Genomic DNA, 23424 nt, shown 5'->3' on the forward strand with positions numbered 1-23424 from the left:
CCAAGTCTCTCTCTTTTTCTCTCTCTCCTTCCCTACCTGGGTGGGGGGGGGAGGGGATCGAGAGCATTGTTGTCGGACCTGAGTCAAACGGTGACAGTGCAACACAGCAGTTTACTTAGGAAACCATCAAATTTGGACTTACTCAAAATGAAATTTAGTTTTACAAATACGATTTTAAACTATTTAAATATCATTGAAGTCTACAATTCTTTAGTAAAAATTCTAGACCATAATTTTATTTATTAGCATGATTCCTTTGGAAAATTTGAATCTTATAGTAATTGAATTGTATTTTGGAAAAAAAAATAAAAAATCCAACCAATGGTTCAATAACTTTGAAGGAAAAATAATTACATCTGTATCTACCTAAGATTAACCTAAAATTGTCTTAAAGATGGAAATAGTTTAATGAGGGAAGATGATGGGTGAAATGGATTCTGAAATCTAAAATTTATTGTAAAAGAAAATTAGATCTATCCAAAGTGAAGAATCTTTAAAGTTATCCCAGAATTAGGATCCAGATAGGACATTTTTCCATCAATAGAAAATAGAAAACCAATTGAACTGAGGAACAGGGCCATTGATTACAATAGAGCCACTCCAGGTTCACTCTGCTAAAAGTGAGAGAAGGAGCAAATGCTTCTTGCCAAACAATTTTTGTTGTTGCCAAGGAACTGCGAAGCAAGTAACTTTATTTTGTTTAACTGCACCACTGAAGGATCTCCTCAGGTTTAGCTGGAAATCACCCTGGTGTGGCATCTGAGAACCCAGCTACACCATAGGTGGTCACCTGCTTGGCAGTATCAACACTTGCATACCCAGATAGGTGCTCAGTGCAAGAAGTAAAGCTGACCCAGGAATTTTACTAATACAAAGATAACCTGAGGCATGTTGACATTCTTTAGTTTTAGTGATTTGTGGTGTGATATGGAAAGCAATCATATTCCTCTGTAACCTAGGCCACTGTTTTGAGTGGGCATTATGGGGGCAACACTTACATCTGCTTCCAGCTAAAAATAAAGCTTCAAGTTACTATTTCACAAGCTAATTATTGCAGGTGAAATTATCAAACTTACAGGGTTTTAGTGAAATTATTTAATAAATCAGAATAACATAAAAATTGACATAAAAATTACACAGAAAACCTCCTCTTTTGAAAGAAATTGGTTCTTGGTGGAAAATACAGTAAAAATGAATGAATTAAATTTTTTTAAAGGTTGAAGAGAATGCTTTTGTCTTCATTACTTATGCATTTTCATGTTTTACTTTGTTAACATGAAAAGACTACTTTCCCTTAACAGCAATGAATCTACATCTAGACTGCTCCTAAGAAAGTAAATCTTTATTTTTCACACTAACTATGGAGGAGGAAAAACAAAACAAAACAAAACAAAATTCTTCTGTACTTGTTTTTCACAGTGAGTCATCAAACATACTCAACTTTGAAAATGTAAACTAGAAAAAAAAACAGCAGGGAAGATACAGAGTGATGTTTCAGGTAGTCTTAAAGGGGAGAAGTAACATTTGTGTGTGTGTGTATGCCTGTTTTATGTATCTGTTTATGTAAATGGAAAGGGGAACTTCGTTTAAGGGAAAAAAAAACTGTCTGGTGATGTACATCTGTCATTTGCACCTGGTGAGTTTTGTAACAAGTGTGGATTATATTTTGACTCCAAAGAAATTCTGAGCAGATACATTTACTGCAAAGAATGGCTTTTAATTTCCAGATTACACAGTAATGTTATTACATCATAATTAAGATTGGAAACTAGAAAATAAATTTATCACTAGAACTGGAGAATGTTAGAGGCTGAAATTAATTAGCTAAGTTCAAATTTGACTGGAACATCAGGATCCGAACAGTATAAATTCTTTAACTACACTGAACAGCTCTCATTTAAAGGCTTCCACTTCTAGAAAAGTCAAGATCCCCAAAGCTTGAAAGTTTTTGGTTGGTTTATTATTATTATTGGTATTATTGGTATTATTAATTATTGCTATACCAGAGAAAAAAGTACTGAATCAGCACAAGTAAATCATGAAAGACAACTTTGCCACCAGGCTGAACCGGTCTCAAGGCAGCTTGCCTTTTGAATCTAATGGAAAGGTTTCATTTCACAGGGGGACTGTTTCCTATCTCTTATTTTTTGATCAGGGGGGTTGGACTAGATGATCTCTCGAGGTCCCTTCCAGCCCCTAAGATTCTATGATTCTATGATTCTATGATCCTGTATTTTGTAGCTGCTTGAGGTCTTTCAGGTTGCCTCCTGTAGGCAAAGAAGCTATGGGTCAGGAATCTGCATTCTTAACTTTCTTTAATTATGAATGGAAATAGATGTAATGTTTTGAAAATGGACTTTTTAATCTTTCAAAAACTTCAGTATATTGTGAAATAAATTGGGCACAAGTAATTGTTCCTCTCTACTGCGATACTCTTTATTAAATAGTTGCTAAGCTGTTTTCCAAGTTATTATCATGCATAGACAGAAGTAGACTAGCAACTGATTCTTGATGTAGATCAAGGCTGATTGTATTATCCCTAAATTTTTGTAAGCCTGGTAAAGCAAATGTCTTCTCATTTTGTGATAACTGTCAGGAAAGTCTAAAGAACTCAGCTAGAATTGTGTCAGACATGGTGGGCATGAGATCTATTAAAACAATAAATACTGACAAGCTTTGATCTATTTGTGGGCTCATCATTTGGTGTTTTTAAATTCTTCTCCAAACACTGATGATCTAAATTTTATCGCCTTCTGCAGAATCACAGAACCACGGAATAGTTAAGGCTGGAAGAGTTGTCTGGAGATTGTCAGGTTCAAGACCTCCTCCACTGAGGGTAAATCTTGCTGCAGCTTTCCATCTGGTGGCCAGGGGCCTGGGCTTGCTGAAGTTCAGTCTTAGTGGTAAAGAAAGTGGTAAAGAAAGGAAGAAATTAAGTACCTCAGCCTTTTCCATGTTCTTTGTAACCAAGGCTCCTGCCCTATTCAGCAGCAGGCCCACTTTTTCCCTTGTCTTCCTTCTGCTGTTAATATAGAAGCTCTTCTAGCTGAACTTCAGGTGCTTCACAAGACTCAGCTCCAGTCGGACTTTAGGTTTCCTGAACCCATCACTGAGGGTCTGAAAGCAAGTTTCCTTGTTTGGCCTTTTGCTTCTGTGATCTGAGACCTAATGAAATCAACTAAATCAGTATCCTCTGGGTTTCAGATCTAGATAGGTACAGGCAACATTGAACCTTGTTATACAAACACAGGCTTGAACACAGACTGGCAAGGAATACAACTGAAGAGATAATTCATGGAAAACACTAGAAAACTAGATGTACTGCTCAGATTGCTGCTACCAGAGAAACAGGAGAGTTGCACAGCAGATAACCTTGTTGGAGCCTGTTCCTGGCCCCCTCTGGTAACAACTGTCTTCTCAGTGTCTCCATCAGTACTAGGGATGGAGCAGTAGCCGGTGAGACTACCCAAGGTTTTGGCATAGACAAACAAATTTCTTTGGTGTTTCTGACAGTTATACTGCTTTGAGTCACTCTAATTCCCAGGCAGTCAATGCCAGCTACAAACAGGGACAAATAGCTAACTATGCAGATGAAACAGGTGTGTCTGCAAGGAGGATTGAAATGCTTTTAATATGAAAGCAGAAAATTTTAGATCATTAGTGTCTTCTAATATCTGCAAACAACCTGAGTGTTCTCCTGTCCTCTGCTACAGTGTGGAATCTCTAACTGAGCACAAGACTGAAAAAGGCAGAAAGCAAAAACTTGGGATTCACGTTTCGTTTTAAGGAAGTGAATCTTTTGTCCACCTGGGTGGGGAGGGTTTCTGTCCAACAGAGGGGAATGCTGATGCTCTTGCAGGTGACAAGCTCATTGCATCCTACTTTCATGCAAAGGCAAACAGAGAGGTATACATTTCATTACATTCTGGTCTGCTTCACACATGTATTGGCATAGGTTTTTGTATATAACCTGTGGAAGTAGTTGCCATGCAGTTCCAAGCCTGAATTTATTTTGAAGTCTTTTGTTTTCACACTGTGAACTAAAGCCAAAGACACTATGTTGTTTTTCATTTATCTGAAATAGTTAAGTGCATGATTTGAGAAAAAAAAAAAAAAAAAAAAAAAAAAAAGATTCGTTAATCTTTCAAAAGTGCTAATTTAATTTCTGACTTTATTTCCCAAGCTGGTAGTTTGCTGTAGAAACTCAGTTCTTGATTAATATGCATCATTAATCATTTAAATAAAAGTGGAGTCCATAATTTCATAGAACAAACAATGCCACTTGACTGCTAATTCAGAGTCATAATTAGAAGTCTTCAGACATTCTAGTTGACAGAATGTGTTTAATAAAATTAATAAACTTTTCTCTCAGGTTCATCCAATCATGAATATTACTAAGTTCTTAATATTTTTATCTCCTGTGTGTATGTGTATATATATACATATTTATACACGTAAATTCAGGTAATCTTAAAATAAGGAAAGTGAAAAATGGTTCTTGTAATTAGGGTCTGAAGAAGGTGAGACACAGAAAAAGCGGCAAGATGACATGTCACTATGTGCCTGACTCTTCTATTAATCAATTAACATTTTTGCTCTGGATCTTTCACTCTTGGATATGTTACTCAAAAAGCATACCTATAAGTTCTGTCCAGTATTTATTCAGATATACCAATGGGCAGTGTCACCATATCCGCACAACACAAAATTAAATAGAAAAGTACAGAAAGATGAAGATTCTGAGCTATTTGAATGGGTTTTTACATGTCACAGGTACTTATTTGAGGAGAAACATTTGCTGTAGGAGCACTTTTCCCCATGTTCAAATCACTCATATTCCACTTCCTCCTTAGCTTGTAATTGTGCTGAAAATTGTGCACCACAAGAGTTTAGCTATAAATCCCAAATGCAGAGGGATAGATCAATTAATTGATTATGCATTCCTTAGTGCATACAGATGACTTTAAGATGAATATAAACAGCTGAAAACATTAACGAAAAGAAAGCAAGGACAGAACTTCTGGACTAAATGGAGGTTACCAGGTTTAGATTGTTTTGAATGAGAAATCTTAAAGTTAAATGTATTACTCATCAAGCTCAATCCATTGTAATTAGAAAGCATGAAAAGTCCCTGACCTTACATAAAATCAAGATATATTGGTGGAACAGCTTTTAATAATACATCAAGTGCCAACATTTATACTGAGGTCACTTGTAGCTACACCTGTACCATCCTTACGCTTTTGTCAATCACTCCCTGAATTGGTCGTAAAATGCTTCTATGTTCACATTTGCCGTTTGGGTAATTGGGACATAATCTGGAGAACAGTCAGAATGAAATATAACAAAATGGTGTGTTCACTTGGTAGACTATCTCAGCACAGTATTACCACGTTGTCTAGTGATGCATCTGCTGTGTGCTCAGGAAATATAAAAAATTGCCAGTGTAATAAAGCCTGGCTTTTTAAAGTTTTTAGTTATTGTCATTGTACTATTCAAGTTGTTTTGTTTTTTTTCCAGAATGTCGTTTAAATATAGTGATGTAGTTAACTAAGATTCTCTTTTTTTCAGTATGGACAATTTGCAGTGCTAATTTGGATTCCATAAGAGAAAATAGAATAGGATTTATGTATTTTTTTCTTCCTGCCTTTTTTTGTTGTTGTTGTTGTGTTGTTGTTCTTTTTTTAATATAGATGGCACTTATATTTAATCTCTTAATCTGCAGTTAGAATTTACCAGAAATTTTATTAACACTAGGAACAAGAAATCTTATGAAGAAAAATTTTAATAAATCATACAGGAGATGTGGAAAGTCTTGTGGTTCTTTTCCTGGCTTGTTTTTTTATCCAGTGTATCATGCTTGGCAGCTCATTAACTGTCTCAACTTGTTTCACTGTGAAGAAAATGGTACTGACAATATTTTGCCAAGGGCATACATATCAACAAAACACACACCAAGCAAAAAAGATGGAGTGTTTTATTCTAGTGCTACTAGATGTTAATACAAAAAATAGTAGTAAAACCACTGGTTCATGAAGATGGGTAACGCTTCTCATTGCTGAATAGCAACAAGATATTCCACCCCTTCAGCAGAAGTGCAAACTGGTGCTTCTAAACAAGACCTAGCTTCCAAAACCTGGAAATCAATTCACTTGCTTATGAACCAGGAAGCTATTACAAATCTACAATCCAAATTAAGATTCATGTACTGAGGGCCAGAGGAGAAACTTACTCTCAAATTAGTTAGCACCATGTAATTACAGCTATTAGTCATCTATTTCACAGGACGTAAAACTGCTGAAGTGTAGCCCAAGAATTAGTTAACAGTGCTATGGAGAGAGATCTAAACCAAATAGCAGCACAGGAAAAAATAATTGATTCTTTGTAGCTCCAAAGAATGGACTAAAGACAACCGTACACTTCGCCTGTGGGCACAAACTGCTATAAATTCAACTTCTCTACTTTAGTTCTGTCAGCAAAAAACACATATATTTTTTTATCTTCTGCAAAATACTCTATGCCCCAGGCTATCAACTGCTGTAATAATGTCTATCTTAAACTGCCCTAAAAATTGAGTTCTTTAGAAGACTGGAACTTTAAACTAGTGAGCAATGTATGTTTGGATTGAAGAGAGATGGGGCAGGGAAAGAAAAAAAAAATAAAAAATTATACCCCTCAAACTAAAGATATTTAGTGAAATGGATATGGACAATGGCAGCCATTCTGAAATCCTTACTATACCTTTCCTTTGAAAAGAGTAGCTCCTGCCAGGATGAAAATGGAAAAGGATTTTAGAATTGGGCCTGAGGTGAGAAAGTGAAGGTACACATGTATGTGTCTGAATGCTTTCTTTTAGGAAAACAGAGGCCAGAAGTGAGCTTTTTGAACAAATGCAGTCATTTTCAAAAGAACTAAGCAGCCAAGAGTTCTCTTTGAACTTTCAGTGTATATTTGAGGGATAAGCTAGAACAGCTGAAGCGAAACTCACATTTATGTTTTCTAAATAGTTCCGTCATTAAAGATTCATGAAACTCACAAAAATGAAATAAAGTAAATTCAAACATCTCAGTCACTTACAGGAAATCTTTGAAATCCAGGAGAAGTAAAAACCAAAGGAGGTTCCAATTCTTCATCCTGTGAAATTACATTCCATTTTTGCTGACACATAACGGGCTGTAGATAGCTGTTTCCACCCCTTGTTGCTTCCAGGCAACACAAGAAAGTCACTTGTATGTGGCCTTTTGTATGGGATTTGTTAATCTTGGAATATCTACCTTGCAATTTCAATGAAGTTTTGGTTTGTTATGTTTTGATAAGGTATTTTTATCCACAAAGTGGCTGGAAAAAGGTACAGCAATCAATATAGCTAATGTGCATTTCACTGAATTTGGCCTCTTGAGGAAAAGAAGAAATGTAATTTTTGCCAGTAAAATTCTGCTGAAACACAGATGTGCAGATACATCAGGAAAACAAAACGGTGGGAACACACCCAATTTTCTTGAAAAAGGCAATAGAGACCCTGTGTAAGGTCTTCAGATTTAGACTCAAAGAAGTGCTAGGAAGCCTAAGAATCTGTTTGAGGTTTTGAGTTTTTTTAGTCCCCAACAGATCATGCGTGTCCTTCCATTAAACATATTACCTTTCAATCTAAGATTTGCATTTTTTTTCTTCTTTCATGCTTTTTTCAGAGTGTGACCTCTAGTATCCATCATTAGTACTGGGATTTTCCCCAGCTCTTTTGAATATTCCATTACTTACTAATTGAGCTAAAATGAACTCATCTTTACATTATGTCAGACCTTAATCACTGAACAATTGTTTGCTTCTTAAGACCGCCACAAGATGAACACAAGATTTACTGAAGTCCATTTTTTTTCCAAAAAGACATCTGAAGAGAACTCAAATACTCTTCCAGATTATTTTCCTAGATTACAATTTTTTGGATCTTATTGCTGGGTTGGGTGTTTTTGTTATTGGTTGTGGTTTTTCTTTTTTGGGGGGGGTTGGTTTCTTTGTTGTTTTAATGTTATATACCATCTTCAGGGGTGTTTGTTCTGACCTTATTGACATTAAGTTTTATTGCATGCAGAAGTGTTATCTAGTTTACTTTACTGGGACAATCACCCTCACAGAGTCGCTTTTATCATTCTTTGTTATTGTAGATAGAAGGAAAAAATTTAGTGCATGTGAAAAACATTGAATCAAGTAGCTTTGGTACCTAAAGACTGCTACTCAGACAATGAGCAGTATAAAACACTGAGTGAGCTGCAACCATGTCTTTGTGACTAAGAATGGGTAAAGATCAGAGGCACATACTTTTTTTTTTTTTTTCCCAGAGCATAGCTTATCTGCTGGAATTATCCCCCAGAGATAAAAAATCAGTTCATTATGTAGCCCTTCTCTTGGCCTCCCTTCTGAGAAAGCAAATTTAGGGCTTTATTTTGTGTCCATTCAAGGCAATGACAAAAACCCTCCCTATTTGTAACAGTTAATATGCTTTTCTTAAAAGGACATCTTCAGTAGGCTTGAGGCAGATCTGATTGCACTGGTAACCAGTTTTGCATCACTGTTTCAAGAAAAGGGTTCAGAACAGAATGATCCTTTGCAGCTACCTAACAAATCAGTCTTTACCATACATTTTATTTTATTTCATCTTTAGCTTTTAAAATCTGTTTCAACACATTTGGGGAAAAAAATGGATTTTTCTCTTGAACTGCTTTTCCTCACACAAGTCTTCCTGCCTAAGATTTGCTGTGGGGCTCTCCCTCCCTCTCTAGGCCCTACATCTCTCAGGAGGCTGCCTTTTAATTAAATAGTTACTTTACTTTGGTTCATTTTTTATTATGTGTTTAAATGTTATTGTTTGTACTTCGAATTGATCTCCCCTGTACAATCTGAAGCTGAGCATTTGCTGTAGCACTGAGTGAATTTCTTCTGCTATTGCCTCAGGACATTGCTGGAAACATAGTGTTGCAGTTGATAAAGATTCTCAGGATAAAAGAATTTGCAACAAAGGAAAAAAAATTTTTTTCCTAAACTCAGTGGTATAAAGATCAGACACTGTTTTTTGGCGTTTTTTTGTTGTGCTTTATTTCTTACTTCCAATTTCCATTTGCTTAGAAAATAGATTTCTATTTATTTGGACTAATATGAAAAGCACATTGTCATACAGACAGCCACAACACTCAGTAGAACAAATGTGCCTTTGTCGTCACTGTTTCTTTGTAGCTACCCTTCTAGCCATTAACAACAGGCTTAAACCAAGCAGTACTATTTTAGTCCCAGTGCAATTCTTTTGTTTGTGCAAAGAAACACCTTTTACTGTTCAGTAAAAGCAAATTTACACTTCCAGGCATTATATCCTGGAAGTTTATTTCTTTTCATGGTCTTCTACCACTTGGTTCTCACTAGTTTTCAAAGCAAGAAATTTCTTTGTCTTTTACATGATATATAATTTTGCTGATGTTATTGTTTCAGTTCTGTAGAACAGTAAATGATGATCAAAATATTCTCTTTTCACCAGAAGAGAAGAGTAGCAGAAATGTGCAGTCACAGTAATACAAGAAGAGTAGCAAGGAACTTTGCTGCTTTTAAACCAATATAGTCAGTGATGATAACTTCTGATACCTTTCATGCTTGTGCATGGCTTTTTTCCACTTAGTGCTCTTCTGAGCCTTGATATGCATTGAAACCCCCTTTCCTTTTTGAACACAATTTTTGGCACATAGTGATGGGGTGTGATTTATTAAGAACTAACTTAGCTCCTGAAATTAATTTGGATGAAAATCTGCATCCCACTCTAGTCTGCCACAAGCTTTCCATTCTTGTCTTAAATATGACATCTTCTGCATAGTCATTGGTGTCCCAATACCTAATGGATATTATCTACAGGCCTGTAAAGCTATCACAAAATTATAGATTTTAAGAGAGAAAAGAAATAACAAGCAAGTCACTTCTTGGCTACATGATATTGCAGCGTTGTGTATTTCCTCTTGCTTTGCCTAGTCTAGTTTTAGGCATCAAGCATTGCTATTTCCCTGGGGACACCATTCCACAGTCTAATACACTTCCCTCTTAGCAAGCTTTCTGTGATGTTCACTCCAAATGTCCTTATACTGATCGTTCCAGATCACTTGGTACAGTGAGTACCTTTTAAAGTTAATGAAATCCAGATCCCTGAAGGGATTTTTAATACCCTGTGGATTTTTTATTATTATTTTTTTTAAAGACAAAGGAAGTAAGAAAGAAATTATGCACAGTTATGAACTTACACTTTAAAATAATTTTGCAATAGTTACTTGAGTAAGAAGTAAAAGGACAGTTACGGAAAAAGTGCAGATTACAATAGTTAATGCTTTACTTTTAGTTAGTGCTGTAGTTAGAAAGGAAGGCTTTAGTTTTGCTTTATGGCATGTTTTTGAAACTTTTGCTTTTCTGAAACACTGGCCATGGATTTTGCCTGAAATTACTTTCTCTCACTTAATATGAACAAGAAGTCCAGTTCTGCAAATCTCCTGGATATCAAGCACTTATTCACTTCAAGATTTTCATTAGGTCCAAGTCTTCATTAGCATGATTGGTTAGGTTGTTTTAAGTATTTACTTCATGCACTTAAATCAGATAGTTTTGCCACCAAGTCCTGCCAGAATAGTACATACGTCTGTCATCTTCTCAAGCTTCCACATAACACAGTAATGTCAGGAGCCTGCATAGACTTTCTTCATTTCCTTTGTGCCATTTGGGGCTGCAATTCAAATTTTTTTTTTCCACCCGGTCTCACAAATTTTTGTTACTCGCCCTGAGCAATTTACACTATTATTCTAAAACAAAATAACATTCATATCTTGCCCCTGAAAAGACTATCCATCTGTGGCTGAAACCTGCACATGACTTTGATGCTTGCTGTCTGACATACCATGGTAATGAATGTATCACATCTATACACCATTATAAAAGCAAATACCAAGGTCTGGAGAGAGGTGAGGAAAGATTTCCTCCAGCAGTCTATAGACCTCTCTCTTAACCTGGCCACTTGGAGGTGAGGAGACAAAATTTTAGATTATCTGGACACCCAAAGTTTTGTTTGCCTGTTTTCTAGCCAAAGGGATCTTTATCACTGCAAGGAGCAGCACTGACAATTGCCCTCAGCCAGGATCTTCCCTTTGGGACATACTGTGACAGACAAACTGCCTAGATAGTTCAGGTTTTGTGTTGTAAACTAGGCATGAAATTCGTGGTACTTTGGTGTCCCCATGGACACTCCAAGAACACACTAAACGTGACTGAATGTAGCTGATACTACTTGCATCAAAGAACTTCTAAAAGTGGACGTAACCAACATTTATTTTAAAGCAGGTTTACAAATGCACATTTCAGATTTAAAATTGTTATCAACAAGAAATTTAATCATGTATAATTGAATCCCATCTGCATATTACCTTTGCATGTTATATCTATACATAAGGACAAATAAGAAATTCTTCTTGTTCCTTGTTCTTTACAGCACTACGTAACAGCCAGGTTTAATGACACCTTCTTTTTCCAAGGATCATAGAGACTATTGATGAATGACTTCTCTGGCAGCTTTGCCCATGGTAAGACAAGAGCTGAAGAGGCAAGCCCTAATTCTTACTGCCACTCAGGCCTCCGCACATCTGTTGGGGATGGGGAGGAAGTGTTGCTGAGTGGTGGGTTAAGGAGAGCCCTGTGCCTAGTGCTGTTCCCTGCTTCTATCCAAAATATTTCCAGTGATATGTTGTACTTCCCAGGCACAGCCAGTTGCATCAACCTCAGCTATCAGCCTACAGCAGCTGAAATCACACTGTTAGCTGGCAAATCACCTTTCCATGTGTAATATGAAGTGTGTGAAGACCAGCAACCTTTTGACCTTTTGTACCAATAAGGATGTTCTCCAGTAGTCTCTTTATGAAGATGGAGATAGGCAAAACACTAAATGGTAAATTACAATAAAAAGAAAATTAAACCATTTAAAAGGTCTTTAATAAAGTGATACAGCAATTAAATTCTAAGTAACCAAAGGGATGATTATTTCCTTCTCTTGGATGCATGTGTATGACTTGTGCTCTTGCACCTAGTTCAGAGTTTCAGTAACGCCAATTCCACTTACTGTACATTTTAGAAAATTACGATATTCACAAAAACTTTGGGGGTTCATGTAGGAAAACAGCAACTGATCTCTGAGACACTGTTCCTGACAAACATTCAGAAGCTGATATTATAGAGCTGATTTTATCATTAAATAACATTCAGAATTTAATCAGTAATTTGAGATCAATATTTCCCTATTAGATCATGCTCAGACTTTTCTAATAGCATAGCTGAGGCTCTGGCTGGTGAGAGGGATAGACAGTCCTGTATTAGTTCCTGAACCTGGCACTGGGATTGAGACTTCCAGAGTACAGTCTGGCCTGCAGTACAGGTGCTCCATTTCTAGACTTGATTATCTGGGTCATCAGATAACTCTGGTGAAGTTTACAGAGTCCTGCACCTGGGGAGAAAAAACACCATGCAGCAATATAGATTAGGGATTGATCTGCTGGTTATCTATGGGACAGCAATGTGCCTTCATGGCCAAGAGAGCAAATTGTATCCTGGGATGCATTAAGAACAGTGTGGCCAGCAAGTCAAGGAAGGTTCTCCTCCCCCTCTACTCTGCCCTAGTTAGACCACATCTGGAATATTGTGTCCAGTACTAGGCTCCATAGTTGAAGAGGGATAGGGATATGCTGGAAAGAGTCCAATGGAGAGCTACAGGGATGATTAAGGGACTGGAACAGCTATCATACAAGGAAAGGCTAACAGACCTGAGGCTGTTCATTCTAGAGAAGAGAAGACTGAGAGGGGACCTTATCTCTAAGTCTCTAAGTATCTGAAGAATGGATGTCAGGAATGGGTCAGTCTCCTTTCAGTGGTGCCCTGTGATAGGACAAGGGGAAATGGCACCAAGTTGCAACACAGAAAGTTCCACCTCAACATGAGGAAAAATTTCTTTACAGTGAGGCTGATGGAGCACAGGAACAGGCTACCCAGGGAGGTTGTGGAGTCTCCTTCTCTGGAGACTTTCAAGACCTGTTTGGTTGCAATCCTGTGTGATTTGCCCTAGATGTTCCTGCTGCAGCAGGGGGATTGGACTCAATGATCTTCAGAGGTCCTTTCCAACCCCTATGATTCTATGAAGTATCCTTTGAGTTCGCAACAGATGGGAGTGAGAGATTCTTATTGCATATTTTTATAGTGTCTCACATGAAAGTCCTTAGGACTCAACTTTGAAAGGAGACATTACAGGATGAACTTGACCTTTTATACCTTCCAGAGACTGTCAACTTAATAAAAATTATTCCTTGTGCAGTTATAAAATAACATGATTAATATGGAGAACTGACATTCTGACCTCTTCTAAAGCTATTTAAGTAAGACATGAGGGATTCTATGTTTTTTTACAGCAAACTGTCTAACTCTTCTGAAAGCTGAGATTGACCAAGCTAAGAACAAAATATACCATATCAAACTTCACATCTCCCAATGTTTTATTGGAAAAAGAATGAAAGGTAATGATTTCATATCAGTTTATTTTCAAAACCTCTCACATTTCACTTCATGCTTAATCTTTTCTTTAATTACACATTATACATTTAAGGTTTAGTGGAAGTTATTGAAAATCAATAAGGTTATAAGTGTATGATTGGTAATTACTCCATGAGTTATACAATATCTTATTTACATAATTAATTTACTGGCAACTTGAATTTTAATTAACCTAGAATGAGTGCTGCAATGAAATTGTCATTTAGTGTGTTAGATTGAAAAAGCTGTCAAATCTTGCACTTAGTCATGCAACTGTGAGTTTCATTGTCAATTCAGAAAGATTAAGAGTTGTGCAATTAAGAAAATTAATTTAATCCTTGATTCCCAATTTTAAAAATCTTTGGGGTTTGGGGATAAATTGTGTTTAAAACATGGTAATTATCAGAAACACTGCCAAATTAATATGTTTTGCTGACCAAATTTCCACACACACACTATTCTTATTCTATAGATACAGATGTCATAAAATGCAACTAGAAGAAAAATATTTATGAAGAAGTAGTCAGCTTAACACCTCCTCAGATGCTCCCTGCTGAAACTGAAAATATGAATGGGAAAGAATAATGTCTTTCTACTGGTTAAATTGTGACTATCAGCTACTTGCTTCTTTTTATTATATAAACAAAAAGCTTAATTTCAGCCAAAGAACATAGCTCTGGTAAATTCAGTATCAAGATTTTCCATAACTGTGGGGACCAAAGATCATATGGAATTATGCAAGAAAAGTGGTCTTAGGTCTTACAGTAGGAAGAAACTTGAGTTAGACTTTTACTGACCTACTTTAGCTGTAGCAGTTCATACATAAAATCAAATATGCAGAATTCCCTTTCTCAGCTATCTCCTGCTGATAGTCCTTTGTACATGGAATGAATTTTCCTCAGTTTTTATTTGATATTAATGTTCATATTCCTGGAAAAAAAATTCCTAATGGCTTTTTCCCAAACTTGCATTATAATGTTGTTCAAAATACCTGTTTAGTGTTCATCTGAAAGACTAAAAAAGGCTATGTTGGTTATCTGTGCTCTGAATCAATCCTTTCAGAAAACCCATAAAAATACAATGGCTTTTAAAAGGGCAATTGCATTGGAAGTCATATAACCTTATTTATAGCCTTTCTAGCTTGTGAATATATTGATATAAATAGTTAGGTACAGTTAATTAATAGAAAGCAGTTGTTTTATAACACATAAAACTGGAGATTTTTTTGTCACACTTCAGCAAAACAGACAGAAAAATACCATCTCTTTCACTGGATTTTCAATGTGGTGGCTGGGATTTAGAGAAAAGATATAATTCAGTTATTTCAAGGCACTTCTATGTCAGTATATACTCCACAAGATGTAATATAATTTGTCTGCTATACAATTTATGCAGCATGCTGTCTGGCACAGCATTCCCGCTAGACAGAAGGTGCTGACATATTAAAGAAGCAAGCAACAAGCATTTGATCTTCTGTTTATATTGTTTTTCTCAGAAAAACAGGAGAGCCAATTCAACAGAGATTTGGTTGCCACTGTGCTAACATAGCTCCTGACCTGAGGGGTGAGCTGGAATTTCATAGCTTTACTGTCTCAATAAATTTAAATATGTGTAATCTTTAAAAATAAGTTTCCTACAAAATATCTTTTCACATTTTCAATTCAGGTACATGTCAATGATGATGTTTTGTATAATCCGACATGATGCATGGCATTTTAGCCTAGCAAATTTGAAGCAGAACTTTTCAGAAAGGAATAGAATGTAAACATTTCTTTAATTACTTCCCTTCCTATCATCAAGAAAACGCTGCTTGAAGCATCAGAGATAGGTGAGCTCTTAATATCAAACTGGGTAACTTTGGGAATGTATATTTTAGTTCAACAAGCATCATGAGATTCTGTTCCCTCCGCCTTACCAGATTTTAACAAACTGCTGTAGTGGGTCAAAGTGTCATTAATCTCTTGTCTCCTTAGACTGAGAATGAAAGTACTATCTAATTTTATTTTCACAGTCAGACAGAACGGTTAGAATGCACTTGATATATTTTACTGACTTCAGTATCAGCCTTAATTATATGAGACAAAAAAATATGGAAAATGGAGACAAATACAAAGAAAAGCATTGTTAGTTACTAATTTTGTTGTGAAAAGAAGGGAAACTCATCTCTGTTCCAAAGCTGCGGGCTCCTGCAGTAAAGTGGTCACCAGTACATGAAAAAAAAATATTGAAAATTATCTTTGATATCTCTGAGAGTGTTGCACCAAGTGGAGGAGTGACATGCATTTGGCAAATCTACATCATTTAAAAATACATAAAGGGACTGTTGAAAGTCAAAGCTGGGGGCTCAGACACATAACCACAGTTAGTATCATTTAACAATCTAGCCCATCATGCTGAGGCACAGTACCTGGGTGTGAACTGCTCCCTGCTTCCTGTTAAAGACTATGTGGCTTAAATTACTGCCCAATGTCAAAGTTAGATTGCTGCTTTAACTACATGTGTATAAAAAGCCACTGGATTGACAAACAAAAGATTACAGTTCAACTAAGATATTATAATGTGATTGCGTTTTGTAGCTTCCTATGTTGCAGACATTCACAAACTGTCAAAAAGAGCTGAAACATTTAGCCTGTTTTTCAGCAACAGCTCCAAATGAAAACTATGTAGTAAAAACTTTCATAAACTCTTTTTCTGATGTGCTTGTGATATCTCTTGTAGTGGAGATAGTAAACTAGCACTAGTTCAGCCCTTCACATGAGAAGGCCATCCACTTCTCTCAGATCTGCAAAAATCCTTCCAATAACAATGTCTTCCAAGAATCTACATTGGATACAGATCATTGCAGTGGTGCGGAGGAAGTGTAAAGTCAACTCTTTAACAATGTGGTTTATCTTAATAAAGGATTTGATATTTGTATTTGAGTTTAAATTGAATTAGATTTCCTATTTATTTTCAAGCTTACTACTTCAAGATTTGTTTCTATTGTTCTGTGTATCACTTATTTCTTACTCTTTTTCTACTTATTTCTTTACAGCTCAGTATTTTGATTCTGTTTCCATTCGTCACTTCCCTGTTACTTTGTACTGATCCATGTCCAAAACAAAGTTTCAGAGTAAGATGGACTTTCCACTTTTCTATATTAACAGAACAACTTTTTTGTAGAATTTCTTTAATATCTATCTATATACAGTCATTGTCTTTTAGCTATACTCAGTGATTACAGTGGAATTGTGCTGTTGTAAAACACTGGCAAATTGTGTTCTAACTTTACTGAGCATGTTTTGAACACTCCAGTAAAATACACTTAAACATGAAATATTTTACAGCTTTGGAGGATATGTGTGGGTTTACACAAAAAAAACATGAAAAGCAAGTCTGAATACTCACAGTTTTCAGATGTCTGGTTTTCAGATGAGAAAGGTCCAAATAAACATGATGGAAAGAAAAAGAAATCCCCACTAGATAGAATTATTTGGACTCCACAGCGTGCACTCTGCTAGCAGACCTTTTCCTTTCCAAATAAGATGATTTTTTTTTTTCTTCCTGAGTATTGCTGGCTATTACAGCTGTGATAAATACACTTCTATTTAAGCTAATAGCACAAGAACTGTTTTCAGTTTTTGTACTTTTCCAACATATGTTTAGGTGCACATAATGTAAAAGCAAAAAGTGAAACCAAAAAGATAAATCTTCTGAACCAACATCTTACTTTTGAATAAAATCACTTTCACCTGTGAAAGCACAATTAAGTATCAGATAAAAGTTCTAAGTACCTGTTTGCAAAATGTAGTAAAAAGTTCATATATGTAATGTTTCTCTTCTGAATGACACTCTTCTTCCCTTGAATACTAAATCTAGTGCTCAAGCACAACTAAAAACTTACTACAGGGATTAAAACTGAAAAAGAGGCACAATGATTACATTAGCCCTTGCTTAAGGGAGAAACTGCTTATCACAAGTGGAACAGGATAGACTACACCTGGGTTCCAGGGCTTTTCTGGGCTACTGCTCCACAGCAAAAAAGGTTCCCTTGGGGCTGAGAAAGTCAGGCACTTGCATAAGATACTGTGGGTTGCTTTGGGAATTTGAAAATAAATATCTAAAAACCAAAAAAGCCTGAAATTATAAGAACAATTAGACTCCGCAGTTATCAGTGTTTATGTAAAGTGTTTTCAAAGACATGGTTAACTATTCTGTAGATTAGAGATTAAAGCATCTCTCATGGCCAAACCCTGCACATTTGTCGAAAACTAAAGTCAGTTTGGAATAGCAAAACCTGGTATAAAGTTTGATGCACAATTACTTGATTTATTGGGTGGATGATTAATTCTGTTAAGAAAGAGATTGCCTGTTTCCAATGGTTGATATTCAGTTTTCATTGCATCCTAAAATTAGCAGATTAATATTTTGGAAGACAGAAAAGTTTAGTATATTTTGGTTTGCAAGTACAGCATTACATAATTTGTACTATTGTCTAGGCTTGCTTCTTTAATGATCTTTATTTATATGAAGAACAATCAATGACAGACCTGGTTGCTATTCAGTTAACTTTTTTCATTTAAAGGGTATCAGTTATTTCAGCAATGTTACTGATAGTCCAAGACCTCAAAACAGGGAATCTGGGACAACTTTGATGCTGCACCTGTCCAGCTGATGTTCTTCCCTTCCCTCCCCTCCTCAGCATAACCATTGTTGATATACCAGACGTATTTTTTTCTCTTCCAGAGAGAGGCCACAGAAGGTATAGCCTTGAACAGACTTTATAGAAGTTTCAGGACTTTTAAAAATTGTTCCACAGCTGCAGCAGCTTTTTAAAAGTCCACAGTAAAACACAAAACATCTCTGGATATTTCAAAAATTAACACCAAAAAAGGAAGGCTCACTAATTCATATTTGTGCTGTATTTGATACTTTTATTTTATCTACAATTATATAGGGAAGGTTTAAGTTAAATAAAGAATCATTTAGTAAAATACATTCTTTCAAAAATATTGCAAGACTCAATAGAAGAATAGCATCTTCTGGGAAACAGGTTTCAACTGTCTTTTTGTCCTTTTTTGTCTTTTTTTTAAAATACATTCATATAACTTGCATTAACTTCTGTTACACTGAATCAGGGCCAGGATAAACAGCAAGAATGAAAGCAGTCTAAACATTATGAGTAGTATATTCTTCAGCTATAATCCTTGATACACATGAATTCATTTAATTTCTTAGGAATAAAAAAGTAGTGGGTTTATAAGCAACTGAATCATCTGAATGCCACCAGGGGAATTAACTTTGTTAATCTACTGCTGCCTCTGTGTAAAACACCTACTGCTCTATTCAAACAATAAATAATATGGGCTTTCTATTGTAGATGTCTACCCAGTATGTGAGAAAGGAATCTTTACTGAGTATTAAGATGTCTTAAATAAAAAGATATTAGGAAGCAATTTCAACTTCATATAATTTTTGCGCATATCTTCACCTCAAATTCCTGAAATTATTATAAAATTGCAGTAGCTGCATGATCTCAAATTATCAGATGGCATTTTCTCTAATTGTGTCCACTCAGCTCTGGGGTTGGAATTCTTGGGTCATCTTGGCAGTACTTTAGTCTTCATTTGCAAAGTACATTTGCATGATGAAAATGTAAGTATAAAGTGCTTAAGAATTTTAAAAACACTTTCTACAGCTTGTGTAATTTTTCATCTTCCCTATGAGCTTTAGTGTTTAAATGCTCTAACAAGTTGAGGAGCAATTCCTTACAAATGAGGAAAACATCCTTTGTTTTCTACTGCTTTTTAACAACTCACAGCTGTACAGTTTATTCCATTATGAGGAATGAAGAATCAAGGGAAGTTTTCATGCATAATACACTCAACACAGTAGTTAAAAAGGGCACATTGACCAAATTAGGGCCTTCCATAGCTATTTGGAAGGAAAAGACACTGGCCAGTTACTACACAATACAGTCCAGGCTAGGTACTCTCCTACCCAAGCTCCTTGCAGCACTTTGTTGGTGAATTTCTGGGACTGAAGGATCTGGTCTCTACAGTGTATGCGAGCTCCTCAAGGTCTTAGCCATGACCTTGACCAGACAGAGTAAAGGATTGATCAACTCTGGTGCTGCTGCAAGACTAGACCAGGATTGCTGCTGGGAGTCTGGATCAAAACCTCTTTCCTCTGCTCCCCAGGCATTCTTACATGAAATAACGTCTTAACAGGGTTATTATTCATACTGCGCAGGTGTCCCTCCCAACCATACATGATTTCTGTGTTGGCCAGTCTATTGAAAAATTTCCCACTGCCCTGCTTCACCCACCTACAAGTTAGAGAGATGTTTTACCCATAAAACAGAGAGCTCTTTTTATACAATTACTTAGTCATGTACTAACTCATACAGCAAAAATATGACATGATGTTCTTAATCTTAGGGCTCGTAGGATGTTTCATCATAAGTTGAAAACACCTCTGTGTATCATGTCTTGCTGTTTCTCAGAATTATATTACTGGCTTTTGTTTAGGAGTCACCAGAACAGGGAATTGAGTTATCCCAGCCACTGTTGTGAGTAAAGTATCTTTTTCTGACCTATCAAAATGCAAGGAACAAAGTATACAAATTAGTTTCTTTGGGCAGCCAGAACCCTATTGTAAGGCAGGAAATCATTATGTTTATGAACAATAGATATAATGATTTTAAAAAAAGTAGAATTTTGTTGAGTAGAGGCAGCACTTCTGCTGAGATCCACACTTCATTGCCTCAGCTAGAGGGGCACTGACAGTGTGTGCAGGACAAGAACAGGTGCATTTTTAATACCCAGAAAATGTTATGTCAGCCAGGTCACAATTCTGCCTTTAATTAGATGAAATGCTTTCAATTGGAAGCCACCTGCATATAGGCTAAGCTACATGCAGCCTGTTTAGCTCCCAGCAGGTAATCTACTCTGTGAAAAGTACATTTCAGTTATAAAGAAAACCCCCTACAACACATCTATTGTGGAGTGTAGCTAATCTGTCATTCATATACAATCATAAACAGCTTTAAAAGCACATTGATTCTGTTTATTTTTATTTGAACGGTGCTTGTATATTTGAACATGTAGTTATTTCTTGAAATATGTGGGAAACAGCAATCAAGAGAAAGCAGTTGATTAGCAATTTAAAGCAAAGCAAAATGGAAGCATTTTTCATATACTGTCAAGATTTATTCTAAGTGCCTCCCCTTAAAATGCTGTTGCTTACAGTAGCAGGCTGCAGTGATTCACTGCTATATTAATATGCATTGCTGAGTACAAGTGAAATCTGTAGTCTGTTACATAAGATTTTGATGTTGTATTGTTGATGGCCTTTTTCTTTGAACATAAGCTTTTTCTTGCACATGACATCATACTCCATTAAAATATGAAACTTCTTGGACTAATGTCAAAGTCTCCTCCCCAAGGTCAGTGGAAATATACTAACTTGGAACCGGAAAGAAGGCAGGGGAACAAAGCACTCAAGCTCTGAAGGTATTTTGAAGACTGAGACCATAGCATCTTCTCCTAGTGATTAACAACTATACAGATTGCAGTTTATGAGATCATTTATGAGATTAAAAATCTCTGAACCTCTCTTACGTATGTGATATATATATGTTTACATCCATGTGAGGGTGAATTAAAAAGGAAATATGTAGAAATTTAGTCACTTACAAGACTGTCACAAGAAATTTCTGGGTAGCCATTGCAGAGTTTGATATGTTTTTGCTGAATAAATGTCAGAGATTTTTGTCTATTCTATATTCATTATACAGGCCCTAATAAATAGGAAGATACTTGAAAAGATACTTGATTTTATAATAAATTAGTTTTATTCTTTAAACTAATGGCTATTTTTCTGGCTCATTTTCTAGTCCAGCTATCTTTGGATTTGTGTCAATCACCTCTCACAAGCATGAAGACATTGCGACAGTTTAAAATCTGGGCTATCTTTTCCCCAAATCTGGCAAGTACTGCAAAATATGACACTGAAGATGATTTAGAAAGCACTGTTGTCAAATCATAACAGACAGTTGCACTTTGAGGATAGTGTGATATCATCCATTTAACGAATGATATATAGAACCAAGCCTTTGCTTTGTTTCTTCATTAAACATTTTCAGAGTAAATTGAAGATATCTCAGTACATCTTCAGATACATATCTTTTTATTATCCTTATTTTATGTTGATAAATACCTTTAAAACTATGCCTTGGAAAGGACTTCATTTCTAGACTAATCTTAGACATGTTTCTCTTTGGAAAGGATTGCCATAGATGGTAAAACGATCTTCCATTACAGCTGTTATATCAGCCATAATCTAGATCCTTCACATGCTCATAAATATTTATTTTTTTTTAAATTTTAAACATATAAACAGTTCCACTGTGCTTTCTTTCATGCTTGGAGCTGGCAGAAGAGTTCAAACTTCTCTGTGTGGGATTTATGTACGATCCTAATGTGCTGTCTATCATCTGAAATAATAAGGTAGAATTATCTGTCCAGCATGGTGGTAGATGATCCAAAAATAAAAGCTAGAAACATAAAACATCAAAGGGCTAAATATTGTACTTGTATATACCACTGGATGTATCAAATAAATAAAAAAACAAACCCAAAACCCTTCAAAACCCCAAGTGAAATTACAAATACTTTGTCTGTGTATTTATATTTCAGAGACAAGGAGAAATTAATTGTAATATAAGTGAAAGACACCAAACAAAATTGTGTCAAATTCCAAAGCTCACATTCATCAGGGGTGTTATGGGAGGAAAGGGGTATGTAGAAGAACACATCTCACTCTCTGAAACTAATTAAATATGGAAACAATCTGTGTTGTGCCAGATCTTGTCCTTCTCAGTTTTAAGAGAAGGCACAAATAGCTGCTCTTATTCTCTCTGATCAAAACAAAAATGTGGCAAAGCTGACAGGGTCTGAATCGGGTACCAAGGTGTGATGCTGAGTGACTACCTGTAAAGCTGTTTGTCACTCTGTTATGCTCATATTTTGTGTACGACAGAATATGAAGCAACTGGTGGAAGGTGATCTGGTCAGATAGGTAGCATTCAGTTTTTATGCTATAAAGGTAAATGAGATATTATGTCTAAAAAATTTGAAGGATAAAGCGTCAAAAAAATATTATTCCACTGAAGTTGTTTATGTGCATATTGTAGGAAAGAGGTATCCAAATGTTCCCACACTTCCTCCATGCTAGAGGAAGAATCATAATTTTTGCTGACTTATGCTGGTATCAATACCTACTTGTATTTATGTGAAAAACATTTTCTTGGGAAGACATATTTAAGCTCAAGAAAAAGAATAAACCCTAGAAAACGGTACGCAGATGGTTTCACTCAAGGGGCTCTAATGTGGGTTCAAAGCATCTGTTCTGAGAAAACAACTGCTGAAGAGAACAGGATTATATAGGATTTGGCCTGATGCCACATGTGGCACATGCTGATTTGGGTTACTGCAAAACATCAATGTGATACCTCTGGAACACTGATGACACCTCTGGAACACTGGGGACACCTCTGGTACCTACAACCAGTGCAACTTTCTGGAGAGATTTTGGAAAAATGTATTGAAAAATCTGAAATTTAGAGAGTTAAAGTCACCACTAGTGTAAACAAGTTGATCTGTTTTTCCATTTTATAACTCTGACTGATAAATTTTTCAGCCTGGCTTTGGTCCATATTTTAGAGGCACTGGGTATTCTGCTTTAGCTTGTGACTGTCTGTCTTTAAGGCTGATACCAGGCAATGCCTAGCTTAGTAATTCATTCTGTCTGCCCTGAACACATAAGGCTTCAAGAAATCAGTCAGCCTAGCTTGAAATG

The sequence above is a fragment of the Chaetura pelagica genome, unplaced genomic scaffold (assembly GCF_000747805.2).
Source record: "Chaetura pelagica isolate M959 unplaced genomic scaffold, ChaPel_1.0 scaffold10, whole genome shotgun sequence".
NCBI classification, from domain to species: domain Eukaryota; kingdom Metazoa; phylum Chordata; class Aves; order Apodiformes; family Apodidae; genus Chaetura; species Chaetura pelagica.